Source organism: Zalophus californianus, chromosome 1 (assembly GCF_009762305.2).
Source record: "Zalophus californianus isolate mZalCal1 chromosome 1, mZalCal1.pri.v2, whole genome shotgun sequence".
In the NCBI taxonomy this organism is placed as follows: Eukaryota; Metazoa; Chordata; class Mammalia; order Carnivora; family Otariidae; genus Zalophus; species Zalophus californianus.
In genome coordinates, this window is record NC_045595.1 from 17,417,247 (window position 1) to 17,431,555 (window position 14,309).

The 14,309-nt window shown below is 39.8% G+C and overlaps 1 protein-coding gene across 16 annotated transcripts in view; it reads right to left on the minus strand.

Annotated features, from left to right (window-relative positions):
- MAP4 (microtubule associated protein 4) overlaps positions 1-14,309 on the minus strand; it is a 187,210-nt gene that overhangs the window by 123,896 nt on the left and 49,005 nt on the right. The window contains exon 1 of one of the 16 annotated variants that reach the window (XM_035722448.1): positions 283-383. The exons of 14 other annotated variants lie outside the window; for them this stretch is intronic. The gene's annotated coding sequence lies outside the window, so the exon portion shown is untranslated. Of the gene's footprint in view, positions 1-282; positions 384-14,309 lie in introns of those variants that run through there. One more of the 16 variants, XM_035722447.1, reaches the window with a different exon arrangement.

Genomic DNA, 14,309 nt, shown 5'->3' on the forward strand with positions numbered 1-14,309 from the left:
TTCTGTTCAGAACCACCATTTGTCCCGTTCATCATAGGATCAGCAACAGGAGAAAGCCCTGATTACTAGAATAGCTGAAGCCACTGCCCAGTGACATTCCTATATGGAAGAGCACATGAATTTTACTTCCATGTAGTTCCCCAAACAAAGAGTTCCTTTTCCCACTGCTATTTTAGGGAGCCCTGTCCTGGAAACATAAAAACACTGCATACACATGCACACACATATTCACATACATAAAACCTCGCAGCACAAGCCTGAAAGCCTAGCTTGCTTACTTACAAGAGCTATCCAGGCAGTTTGTGTTCAGTCCTGACCGAATGCATTTTGGACCTCTAAACAGTCACCTGCCCACCACATTTCTGTCCCAGTGAATTTAAAGCTATTTCTCCAAGATGAATCACCTACACTAGCTACCTCCCACTGTTAGCCATGTGATCCACTCAGCATGAATGTCTGCTGCAGTCTGGTAACGTGAGCCAAAACAAGAGACGACAATGACACAGCACTTACATTTCTGCTATCACCATCCTTAAAAGCAACTCTTCTATTTTATTCCAATTAAAAAAAGAAAATGAGTGAATCTTAAGGGGCGGGTGGCTCAGATGGTTAAGCATCTGCCTTTGGTTCAGGTTGTGATCCCAGGGTCCTGGGACCGAGCCCTGCATCGGGCTCCCTGCTCATCAGGGGGCCTGCTTCTCCCTCTCCTACTCCTGTTCCCCACCCCCATTTGTGCTCTCTCGCTCTGACGAATAAATAAAATCTTAAAAAAAAAAAGTGAATCGGGCGCCTGGGTGGCTCAGTTGGTTAAGCCACTGCCTTCGGTTCAGGTCATGATCCTGGAGTCCCGGGATCGAGTTCCGCATCGAGTCCCGCATCGGGCTCCCTGCTCGGCAGGGAGTCTGCTTCTCCCTCTGACCCTCCCCCAACTCATGTGCTTTCTCTCTCTCATTCTTTCTCTCAAATAAATAAATAAAATCTTTAAAAAAAAGAAAAAGTGAATCTTAAAATAATTCTCAATACCTAATTGCCCCCGAATTGTAGGGGGAAAAAGTTTTTTAAAATGTTAACTCTTCATCCCACTTATTCTTCCTCAGTCTAATTAAGACCCAAACACGTTCAGCAGAGTTTCCCTACAGCTCTCCAAAAATTATTTCTAAACACTTAAGACCTCTAAAGGCTTTTATGAAAACACCAGTTCAAATAATCTAGGCTCCAATTCCCTCACTTTAACAGTGGACAAAAAAAGGAACCAGAAGAAACAAGTCACTTATAAATGAAGCTAGATGGAGGATCAGGCTAAAGGGAGACCCAGCAAACACCAGAAACACAAGCAGGGTGTGACAGAATTGATAAAATCTTGGAATTTTATAGTTTCTGTTTTTTCTGACACAATGACATCACTATACTCCCAAATCCATTTTTTTGCCTTACCTTTTCTTCTTAAAGTATAAAAGCAATTGGGAGAAGTCCTAAACATCAGGGGAAAAAATCTCAGCTGATTTAAAAGGACCCCAACCCCTATTAGGAAAAAAACACTCCAAACTCCTTTGTGTGATATCCAGGTCACATAATCCTACAGGGCCCTGCCCTAGGACCTACCACAGCCATCAGTGGTTTGCCATGGAGGCTCTCTCCCTATACTTTAGTCAACACGAGACCAGCTGCCATTGTATAAGCCTATCACCGACATTATCACCACATGCCCTTGCTCATACTGCTCTCCACACTACAAATCCTCATCACTCCTTTCTCACTTCTCAGAGTCTTGAAATCAACTATCCTCAACTATCAGCTTTTCTGTGATTCCATTCTGAGATCTGTTCTCCCAGCACCATTGAGAACTAACACCTCATCTGTATTTCTATTGGAACAGTACAGTCTGATATGTACCATACTTAGCTGTATATGCCAGAGGCTCCTATAACTGCTAGATCCCAAAGGGGAAGGACCATGTCTAAGCAATATGTCTATCTTCTCTTGGTGGATTACTTTACACAGAAGATGGGCTAAAACTACAAAAACCAACAAATAAATCAAAGGGGCTGGCTAAACAGAATTCTAAGATGGTATGACTGAATTAATAAAAGTAGGAACACCTGGCTGACTCCAGCGGTTAAGCGTCTGCCTTCAGCTTAGGTCGTGATCCCAGGGTTCTGGGATCAAGTCCCGAGTTGGGCTCCTTGCTCAGAGGCGAGCCTGATTCTCCCTCTGCCTGCCGCTCCCTGTGCTTGTGCATGCATGTGCTTACTCTCTCTCACAAATAAATAAATAAAATCTTAAAAAAAAAGGGGGGGTGCCTGGGTGGCTCAGTTGGTTAAGCGACTGCCTTTGGCTCAGGTCATGATCCTGGAGTCCCGGGATCGAGTCCCACATCGGGCTCCCTGCTCAGCAGGGAGTCTGCTTCTCCCTCTGACCCTCTCCCCTCTCATGTGCTCTCTCTCTCTCAAATAAATAAAATCTTTAAAAAAAAAAAATAGGTCTAGGGTTGCCTGAGTGGCTCAGTCGGTTAAACGTTGACTCTTGATCTCAGCTTAGGTCTAGATCTCAGGGTCCTGAGTTCAAACCCCACAATGGGCTCCACACTGGGCATGGAGCCTGCTTTTAAAAAAAGAAAAAAAAAAAGTAGGTCTAATCTGAAATTAATCAGAGGTGCTAAAACTACAAAAAATTCTTCAGAACTGGAAAAAGAATAAACATATTCAAGGTTGAAGGGTCACCATTCATTAACATATTCACCTCATTTCTTCTTTCCAAACATAGCTTTGTGCCATAGCAATCATGCTGTCTGCAATCATGAAAAGAAAGCCAACAAGGAGTAACCATACAAGCCAGCTCTCCATGCTGGTCATCTTATCATTATTAGGCAGGGCAATAAAAATAGCTCTCTGCTTTTAGAAAAGCACAACAGCATGATGCAATATGGCAGAAACAAATAGCATTTTGTTGAAGGGATAAGCTACCACCATCATGTTAACATCACTGTATAAATATTAAAACTTTTGTAGTTATTAAAATGTGAAATCTCCATAGTATCAGCTCACATATTTCTGTCAAGGAGTAGTAAATATACTATGTAATTTTTAAGGTTACCTGGTGTTGGGGAAATTGGGTAAAGGGAAAAAGTATTCACACTTGATCATCTCTTAGCTTTTGAGAACTATTTAAGAAAAACCTCTCCATCAAGCCAAGCGAAGTTTCTCCCTTAAGCTCAGAGTCAGAGTGTGCTCTATTTTATTGTTTAAGATGTCAGTGAAAGTGAAGGAAAATGAAAGACTGAATTAAGACGAGAATGAGGATCTGTGCTGATAATTCTGTAATTATTTATCATAGACACACACAATGTGTGTCTCCTCCAGAGTCTCACTGGACTCTGAGTTCCTAGATGGCAAGGACACATCTTTTTCACCTTTTATCCTGGGTATCTAGTACAGTAGTAACACCTGGTAGGATCTCAACTGCACATTCATACTGCTGGGTGTGTTCTATTCTGTATCATGACACAGCCTTCTCTCGCTGGAGCTGACATCTGCCTAGCTGTTAGGACCCTCCTGGCTCTTCCACTGTGGGTCCTGGGCACAGAATCAGCATTGGGGTACAGTAGCCCTGCTCTTCTGAGCAGAAAAGAGGAAGGCATAAACTCTACAGGAGTAGTTAGCAGACATTTTGTAGAAAGATCTTAGTGGTGGTAGTAAATGACTTGCCTTTAACATAAAAGTGCCTTATAAATGCTTTCAAATGGGGGAAGGGGTTAAAAAAAAAGGCCTAGAAGTTAAAAAAAATAATAATACTAAGTGAAAACTGAACATGCAAACTGAAAAGTCAAAGGAATCTTTCATGTTAATAATTAACCAAACTTTTAACACTTTACCTGAAATAGAAGTAAAGATCTGAGTTAAAAGTGAAATGCCACTGGATCAGAAACATTCAGGAATAGAGTTGGGCAATTTCAGTTTTTAAGTGTTGATTCTGAAGGGCACCCACAATTGAGAGCTACTGAATTAACGGACAATCTACTTAAAGTTCACTGAAATGAAACATAAGACAGAATTTGTAAAACTTCACACTAGAAAGAGATCAAATTCTCCCTTTTTAGAAGGTAGGTACTTTAGATAAGAGTTTATTAGAAGTAGAGCCTGACAGGGATTCTTAACACAAGTGATTTACTGAGGGAGTGCCTTCAGGAGAAACCTGTAAGGGAGGCAAGAGAAGCAAAACTATGGTTTCAGCTAAAGATTAGCCTACGCCTCCTGTCTGGGAAGCTGTGAAGCACAACCACACCACAGAGCCAGTCCCACCATGAGGTAAGGGAGCCAGGTTTTTGTAACCCTCATGAGGCAGTCACTGGCTGAGAGCCATGTGAAGGGAAGGGACATAATTTCCCAGACTTCTCTAGGAAAGATGGCTCCTACATGCTACGGCCCTTGCTAACACTCACAGCAGCTGGGGGTTGGGTGGGTGGGTGGGTGGGTGGGTGGGTGTGTGTGTGTGTGTGTGTGTGTGTGTGTGTGTGTGTGTGTGTGTGTGTGTGTGTGTGTCTAAGCAAAAAACCATTAGTAGTATGTGTGTGTGTGTGTGTGTGTGTGTGTCTAAGCAAAAAACCATTAGTAGTAATAAAGTGACAAGTTCAATTCACTATGATTTACCAATATTAAATATTAATCTTATATTACCAAACAACAGCTATTTAAAAAACATAAAACTTCACCCAAAACAAAAACACTAATTCAAAAAGGCACATACACCCCCATGTTTACTATAGCATTATTTATAAGAGCAAAGATATGGAAGCAATCCAAGTGTCCAACAACAGATGAACGGAAAGAAGATGTGATACATACACTTACACACACGCATGCACACACACACACACACACACACAAAAATTTAATATTACTCAGCCATAAAAAAGGATGAGCTCTTGCCATTTGCAACAACATGGATGGACCTAGAGGGTATTGGGTTAAGTGAAATAAGTCAGACAGAGAAAGACAAATACTGTATGATTTCACTTATATGTGGAATCTAAACACCAAAAAAAAAAAAAAACCAAACAAACCAACAAAAAGCAGAAAGAGACCTATAAATACAGAGAACAAACTGACGGCTACCAGAGGGGAGGGAGAGAGCAGGGACAGACATACTTGCTAGGTACATACAAGATTAATATTTAATATTGGTAAATGCACAAAACGGGTGAAGAGGAGTGGGTTTCCAGGCTTCCAGGCTGGAATACAGGCTTCCAGATATGATATGAATAAGTCATGGGAATAAAAGCCACAGCACAGGGAATATAGTCAGTAATGTAACAGCACCGTATGGTGACAGACAGTAACTACACTTGTGGTGAGCACAGCATAACATAAAAACTGGACCAATCACTAAGTTGTACAGCCAAAACTAATGTGACGTTGTGTATCAACTATAATTCAATAAAAATAAAACAAAAACATAAAACTGACGTTAATGAGGAGAAACAGATGGGTCCTCCTTCATAGGGGGATATTGTAATACACCTCTCTCAGTAACTGACACATCATGTAGACAAAAATCAGTAAGTATATACAAGCTCTGAACAACTCAATATACAAGTTTCAGCTAATGGACTACAGAGTACACTGGAGAAGACACTTTTCTGGCACACATGGGACATTCCATTTGTAAAATAAATGTATACTAGGACATAAAACAAATCTCAAATTTTAAAAATCATTATTGTAAGAGAACAAACTGATGGCTACCAGAGGGGAGGTGAGTGGAGGGATGGGTGAAATGGGTGATGGGGATTAAGGAGTGCACTTGTTGTGATGAGCACCAGGTGTTGCATGTAAGTGTTGAATCACTCTATCGCACACTCGAAACTAGTATCACACTGTGTTACCTGGAATTTAAATAAAAACTTTATAAAAAATCATTATTGTACAATATACATTTAGGAAACATCATAAATAAATTAGAGATAAAAACCTGAATTTTTCAAAAATTTATTAGGAAATTTTAAAACACATTGCAAATAACTCATGAGTTAAATCGTAATAGAAATGAAAAACTAGGGTGCCCGGGTGGCTCAGTTGGTTAAGCGACCGCCTTCGGCTCAGGTCATGATCCCGGGGTCCTAGGATCGAGTCCCACATCAGGTTCCCAGCTCTGCGGGGAGCCTGCTTCTCCCTCTGACCCTCTCCCCTCTCATGCTGTTTCTCTCTTGCTTGCTCTCAAATAAATAAATAAAATCTTAAAAAAAAAAAAAAGAAATGAAAAAATACTCAGAACTGAATAACAAAAATATCATACCAACGCTTGTGGAATATACTAAAAGAGAGAATTTGAGGAAGTCACCAGCCTTAAGTGCTTTTATTAGAAAAAGGATATAAATAAATTGGTTAAGATCCATCTTAAAGAGTTAGATAAAAATAAATCTGAAGAAAACCAAAGGAAGGAAATAAAATCTTGAACAAAAATAAGGCACAAAGAAAGAAAAGAGAAGATTAACAAGGCAAAAGTCCTCTTTGAGGAGAAATAAAATTAACAAACCTTTGGTAAAACTGACCAAAAAAGAAGACAGGGCATAAATGAACAATTTTAGGAAGGAAAAGAATAATACTACAAATGTGGCAGAGGAAAAAAGAGATTATCAACAACTATGCCAACAAATATAAAAATCAGATGAAAAAGACCAGTTCCGGGGTGCCTGGCTGGCTCAGTCCGTGGAGCATAGGACTCTTGATCTCGGGATTGTGAGTTTGAGCCCTTCACTGGGTGGAAAGATTACTTAAAAAAAATAAACTTTAAAAAAAAAAAAAGACCAGTTCCTAAAAGAGCATATATTACAATAACTGATCCAAAAATATTATACAGAAAACCTAAATAGTCCCGAATCAATTAAAGAAGTGAAACAATATTTTTAAGTCTTACACACACACACACACCAAGGATTTTATAGTTCTACCAAATATTCAAGGTGTAGATAACTCCAATCTAACACAAACTCTAGAAAATAGAAGAATTCTCACCAAATCATTTTATGAGATTAACCGAGGTATAACGTACTGATTAGAGGCCCACATTCCAGCCAGACTGCCAAGAGTTTCAAAGTTGGGTTCTACCACTTAGTATCTATGTGACCCTGAGCAAGTCTCTTCACCTTTTTGCTTCAGTTTCTTCAAATGTTAGTTGGGGATAATAGTGTTAACCTACTTTCTGGATCTGTTAATATATAAAATAGGGTGCAGAACATTTATATGTTTTATATATTTGCTACAGATTATATGATTATTGATAATATATACCTGCTACCAAGCCCAGACAAGAAGAACCCAATAATGGAAAATTATAAGCCAAAATAAATTTACTTAGATCAGGGGTCAGCAAACATTTTCTGTACAGAGCCAAAGAGTAAACTGTTTAAACTCTGTGGTCCATATACTTTGTCACAGATACAAGCAGTCCTTGCTTTGCATGGTTCTAATATGCACAAATTTCAGTTACGATGGTTTAGTTAAATAACACCAGTCCCCCAACAACATGGTTCAAGTTTCAGTTACCATGGTATATTAACTGTGAGTAATCGCATAAAGTACAAAATTTGCTGTTAGCTCTTCAGTCTACAAATCACTATGTAAATAACAGGTGTGCATGTAGATCAGTGACCTATTACATCACCTTTTTTTAAAAAGATTTTATTTATTTATTTTAGAGGGGAGGGAGAGGAAGAGAGAGAATTCCAAGCAGACTCCCCACTGAACGAGGAGCCCCCTATGGGGGGCTCAATCTCACAACCCTGAGATCATGACCTGAGCCAAAATCAAGAGTTGGAGGCTTAGCCCAGGCTCCCTTCATATCACTTCTTCAAAGCCTGTTGGTGACTGGTCACTGAGCACCTGTTATTCAGTTCATGCATAAACAGTGTTGTTACCTCCTCGTCTCCCAATGATAAACCCACGTGGCATTTTACAAAAATGAATAATTGGAAGAGGGAACTGGCCTACAAAAATGAATGAGCAGCAAAGAATCAAAAAGTAGTAACAAGGAGTGAAATTCAAATCAAAGGTAAATGTAGTCACAGAAAAAATAGCTCACTGTGGGAATGTTGATACTACCACCATTCGAAAGACTCTCTGGATATGCTGCCAGAGCAACTCAGTGAAGGTAAGCTTAACTCCATAAATGAGGACAAGGGTTTGGTGAAAAAAATGAAAATGCCTTAGAAGAGGTGATGCTGGCAAGAAATCGCACATTAGAAGAACTCTGAAGATACTTTGCGCCACTGAAAACACAAAGGATAAGATGATGGAAGTTAGGGTGCCTGGGTGGCTCAGTTGGTTAAGCGACTGCCTTCGGCTCAGGTCATGATCCCAGGGTCCTGGGATCGAGTCCCACATCGGGCTCCCTGCTCAGTGGGGAGCCTGCTTCTCCCTCTGACCCTCTCCCCTCTCATGCTGTTTCTCTCTCTCTCAAATAAATAAATAAAATCTTTAAAAAAAAAAAAAAAGATGATGGAAGTTAAACTAAGAAAGGAGTAGAACAGATACAGAAAAGATGCCCACACCACATCATAAGTTATATGATAAGAAGCCTGATACTGTTCAAATTATTCTTGGAAGTAGGTTTTTCCAAATAAATTTTTTCCAATAAATAAATCAATGTTTTCCAAATAAATCAATGTTTTTAATGTTTTGAATTACGGTGTAGTAAATATTAATTTTCCCATTTTTTCATTTCCCTAAGTTTTATAACAGACAATAGAGCTTTTAAAGTTTTTAAAGATCACAGAACAATCATAATTTTTCCCACTGATTATTAACTTTGCTTTGCACAGTTTCACCCTGCATGGCCATTTTTACCGTCCTAAACTACTGTGCAAAGCAAAAACTGCCTGGACTCAACACTGCCATTAGACTATGAAAGCTTCCCTAGACAGTACACAAATGAATGAGTGTGTCTGGGTTACAAAAAAAATTTATAGACACAGATATCTGAATAGTGTACATCACCTGTCTTGAAATGTTTTCCTCCTTTTGATTTTCTGTCAATTATTTTAAAATGTGGAAAACATTCTCAGTTCATAAACTTTTTTTAAAGATTTTATTTCTCCATTCGAGAGAGCGCACAAGCAGGGGAAGGAGCAAAGGGGACAGGGACAGGCAGACTCCCCGCTGATGGGGAGCCCAAGGACCCTGAGAGATCACAACCTAAGCTGAAGACACATGCCTTACGGACTGAGCCACCCAGGCGCCCCTTAGCTCATAAATTATACAAAAATAGATGGTAGGCTGAGTTTGACCTCGAGCCATAATTTGCTGACTCCTAATTTAAGTGAAAAAAAAAATCCTAAAATAAACATTAGCAGGGTGCCTGGGTGGCTCAGATGGTTAAGCGTCTGCCTTCGGCTCAGGTCATGATCCCAGGGTCCTGGGATCGAGTCCCGCATCGGGCTCCCTGCTCCTTGGGAGCCTGCTTCTCTCTCTCTCTCTCTCCCTCTCTCTCTCTCCTCCTCTGTCTCTCATGAATAAGTAAATAAAATCTTAAAAAAATAAAAATAAAAATAAATAAATAAATAAACATTAGCAAATCAAATCAAGTAATGTAGAAAAGATACATCTTGAACCAAGCTGACTAATAAAACCCTAGAAGAATCTATCAATGTATTCACTACATCAAAACAGATTAAGTAGGGAAACTAAAAGCTCATCTCTCAATAGAATCAAAAAAGCCTCTGGGGGAAAAAAAAAAACTAACAAATTAGGATGGGAGGATCCTTTATCCAACAAAGGTTACCTCTAAAACAAAACCAAACCTGCCACAAGCATAATTCTCTTGAGATAGGGCAGAAATAAGAATGCCTGCTATTGTGGCTACTAGCCAGTACTATACAATGAGCCAAGGAAAAAATTAAGAGCATAAGGATTATAAAGAAATAATAATAACAGTCATTGTTTGGAGGAAACAACTATACAAAGAGGAAATAAATAAACTATTAAAATTAGTAAATGAATTTAGCAAGGTTGTTGAACTCCAGGCAAATTATTAAAACACAGCTGTATTTCCACATACTAACAAAAACAATTAGAAGATACTTTTTTTAATATCACTTACAGTGGCATTTTCTGCAAAATTTCTAAGAATAACTTTAGAAAGATATCCTGAGGGCACCTGGGTGGCTCAGTGGGTTAAGCATCTGCCTTCAGCTCAGGTCATGATCTCAGGGTCCTGGGATCGAGTCCCGCATTGGGCTCCCTGCTTAGCAGGGAGTCTGCTTCTTCCTCTGCCCTTCTTACCTGTTCCTGATCTCTCTTTCTCTCTCAAATTAATAAAATCTTCTAAAAAATAAAAAATATATATCCTGGGGGTGCCTGGGTGGCTCAGTCGGTTAAGCGGCTGCCTTCGGCTCAGGTCAGGATCCCAGGGTCCTGGGATCGAGCCCCACATCGGGCTCCCTGCTCAGCGGGAAGTCTGCTTCTCCCTCTTCCTCTACCTCTCCCCTTGCTTGTGAAGTCTTTCTCTCTTTCTCTGTCAAATAAATAAATTCTTTAAATATATATATATATATATATATATATATATCCTGGACTACTACACAGAAAACAAAAAATTGAGAGAAATTAAACATTTAAATAAAGGCGGATATATCATGATCATGTACTATGGACTGGAAGACTCAAACTTCAAAGATGTCAATTATCCCCAAACTGATTTGCAGACTGAACCTTTATAAGCAAAATCCCAGTAGGTTTTCTTTTAATTCAAACTGAAAAGCTGATTCTAAATTTTGTACAAAAATGCAAACAGTTAAGACAGTCTTAGAAAACTTAGAAGACCTGGGGCGCCTGGGTGGCTCAGGTCATGATCCCGGAGTCCTGGGATCAAGTCTCACATCGGGCTCCCTGCTCAATGGGGAGGTCTGCTTCTCCCTCTGCCCTTCACCCTGTTGTGCTCTCTCTCGCTCACTCCTCTCTCTCTCAAATAAATAAATCAAATATTTAAAAAAAAAAAAAAGAACTTGGAAGACCTTAAGCTACTAGATATCAAAACTCACTGCTGGATTAAACCATATGAAATTGTTAAAAAGTGATGACCTACAAATATGACAATTTCATATGTTTCAACTAATATAAATCAACACTGAATTGAAGACATTAAGGTAGTGGCACAACCACCAAGAAAGAGGCCAATACAAGTGAACAGTTTCAAAATAGAACCACTACATATGGTAACTTAATTTATCACAAATGTGACACCTGCAGAGCAGTCGGTAAAGGTAAAGAACCATTTTTTCAATAAATGGTGCTGGGTCAACTGGATATCCAATTATAGGGGAAGATATATCCTGAGTTCTATCCCACACAATGCACCAAAATCAATTCCAGGTAGATAACAGGCCTAAATGATAAAACAATGAAGCTTCTAGAAGATAACAGGGAGAGTATCTTCATGATCGGGGAGTAAGCCACGATTTCTTAAACAGGTCACACAGATCACTAACCATAACCATAAAAATGATAAATTAGACTACATTAAAGGTAAGAATTTGTGTCCATCCAAATACCCCATTAAGAGAGTGAAAGGCAAACCACAGGTTGAAGAAGATACTTGCAATACATAAAAACAACTCATATATGCGATATATAAAGAAATCCTACAAATAAAAAGAAAGAAAAAGGCTGGGGCGCCGGGGTGGCTCAGTCAGCTGAGCATCCAACTCGATTTCAGCTCAGGTCATGATCTAGGGGTCGTGAGATGGAGCCCCGTGTCAAACCCTGGGCTCAGTGTGGAGTCTGCTTGAGATTCTCTCTCCCTCCCCCTTTGTCCCTCCCTCTGCTTGCACCCTCTCTCTTAAGTAAATAGATAAAATCTTAAAAAAAAAAAGCCACCTCTTACAAGAGACTATCCAAATAACCAATAAACGTATGAAAAAGTGCTTACTTTTACTAATCACTGGGAAAGGTAAATTAAAACTACACTGAGATCCAGTAAATAGGTATTCAAATAACAGAACTGCTAAAATGAAAAAGACAATATCAAGTGTTAGGAAGGAGGAGCAGCAACTGGACCTCTCATACACTGATATAAACTGATATAATCATTGTGGACAATAGTATGTTATTGTTTATAAGGCAGAATTTGTACATATCCTCAGACCCAGGCCTTCCATCGAGAAGAATCGAGAAATAACCCAAAGATACACCAACAGAGAATGGATTAAATTTTATATTAATGAAATAAATAACAGCATTGAAAATGAATTAACTACAGATATACACACAGACATGGATGATTTCAGTAACACAGTTGTTTTTTTTTTTAAAGATTTTTATTTATTTATTTGTCAGAAAGAGAGAGAGAGAGAGAGCACAAGCAGGGGAAGCAGTAGAGAGAGAGGGAGAAGCAGACTCCTCACTGAGCAAGGAGCCCAATGTGGGACTCGATCCCGAGCCGAAGGCAGACACTTAACAACTGAGCCACCCAGGCGTCCCTCAATAACACAGTGTTTAAAAAATCATACATTTATACTCAAACTATTAAAATAAACACAAGGGGAGCCTATGTGGTGCAATCAGTTAAGCATCACTCTTGGTTTCAGCTCAGGGTTGTGAGATCGGGCCTCCATGCTCAGCGTGGAGTCTGCTTAAGATGCTCTCTCTCTGCCCTCCCACTCATACTCTCTCTCCCTCGAAAATAAATAAATCTTAAAAAATAAACACAAGGAAAGGCACAAACATGAGGACAGTGATACTCTCTGAGGGGAAGAAAAACTCAATAGGGAAGGGACAAATAAGGGGCTTATAGGAAAGTCCAATTTTATAAGCTGGCTGGTAAATTCATGGATATTTATCTTTTTATTCTTTATTTTTTATTCTTTAAATTTTACATATATACTGTTTTACATACAGAAAGATACATACAAAGTATCAGAGCAAAAAAAAAAGGGGGGAGGAGGATGGGGGAGACAGGGATGATGGAAGGAGCAGGGAGACAAGGATGGGAGGGGGGAAAAGAAAAACAAAGAAAATTCCCCAAACAGTACCTATCAAGTTATAAGAAACAGATTGGCTTCTGATTTTTTTTTTTTTGGTAAAGATTTTATTTATTTATTTGACAGAGAGAGACAGAGCGAGGGAGGGAACACAAGCAGGTGGAGTGGGAGAGGGAGAAGCAGGCTCCCCACAGAGCAGGGAGCCCGATGCGGGGCTCGATCCCAGGACCCTGGGATCATGACCTGAGCCGAAGGCAGACGCTTAACGACTGAGCCACCCAGGTTGCCCCGGCTTCTGATTTCTAATAGTGACACTAGAAAGCAATGGAATGATGCCTCTAAAACTGAAATTATTTTGAACCTAGTTTTATACCCAACCTATTAAGTGAGGACAAAAATGGAAAATTCAAACATGCAATAAATCTAAAAAGTTTATCTTTCAAATACTCTTTCTGAAAATTAACTTTCAATGCAGACACCAGGAAAATGACAAATGAACACAGCATCACAGGAAAGCCACAGTATCCAATAGTACAATTAACCTGTAAGAGAAATGAAAAGAAATTCTAGGATGATGGTGATGCGCTAGATCTAGAGACAACTCTGTACAGAATTAACCTTTCCACAAACAGTGTAACTTTAAAAAGCTGAACGACCTTAAATATGTGGTACAGATGGCATATTTTTCTGCCATCAAGGGGGAAAAAAGGCAATTAAAAATAGGCAGGGAGGGGCGCCTGGGTGGCTCAGATGGTTAAGCGTCTGCCTTCGGCTCAGGTCATGATCCCAGGGTCCTGGGATTGAGTCCCGCATCGGGCTCCCTGCTCCTTGGGAGCCTGCTTCTCCCTCTGCCTCTCTCTCTCTCTCTCTCTCTCTCTCTGTCTCTCATGAATAAATAAAATCTTAAAAAAAAAAAATATGCAGGGAGGGCGCCTGGGTGGCTCAGTCGGTTAAGCGACTGCCTTCGGCTCAGGTCATGATCCCAGGGTCCTGGGATCGAGTCCCACATCAGGCTCCCTGCTCCACGGAGAACCTGCTTCTCCCTCTTCCACTCTCCCTGCTTGTGTTCCCTCTCTCGCTGTGTCTCTCTCTGTCAAATAAATAAATAAAATCTTTAAAAAAAAAAAAAAAAGGCAGGGATGGGGCACCTGGCTGGCTCATGCAGAAGAGCATGTGGTTCTTGATCTCAGCGTTGAGGGTTCAAGCCCCACATTGCGTACAGAGATTACTTAAAAATAAAAATCTTTAAAAAAAATAGGCGGGGCTATTACTGCAAGGGGACTATACAAGAAAGTATTGATTCAAATATAATGCAAATGGAGCTGTGGCATTGTTTTGA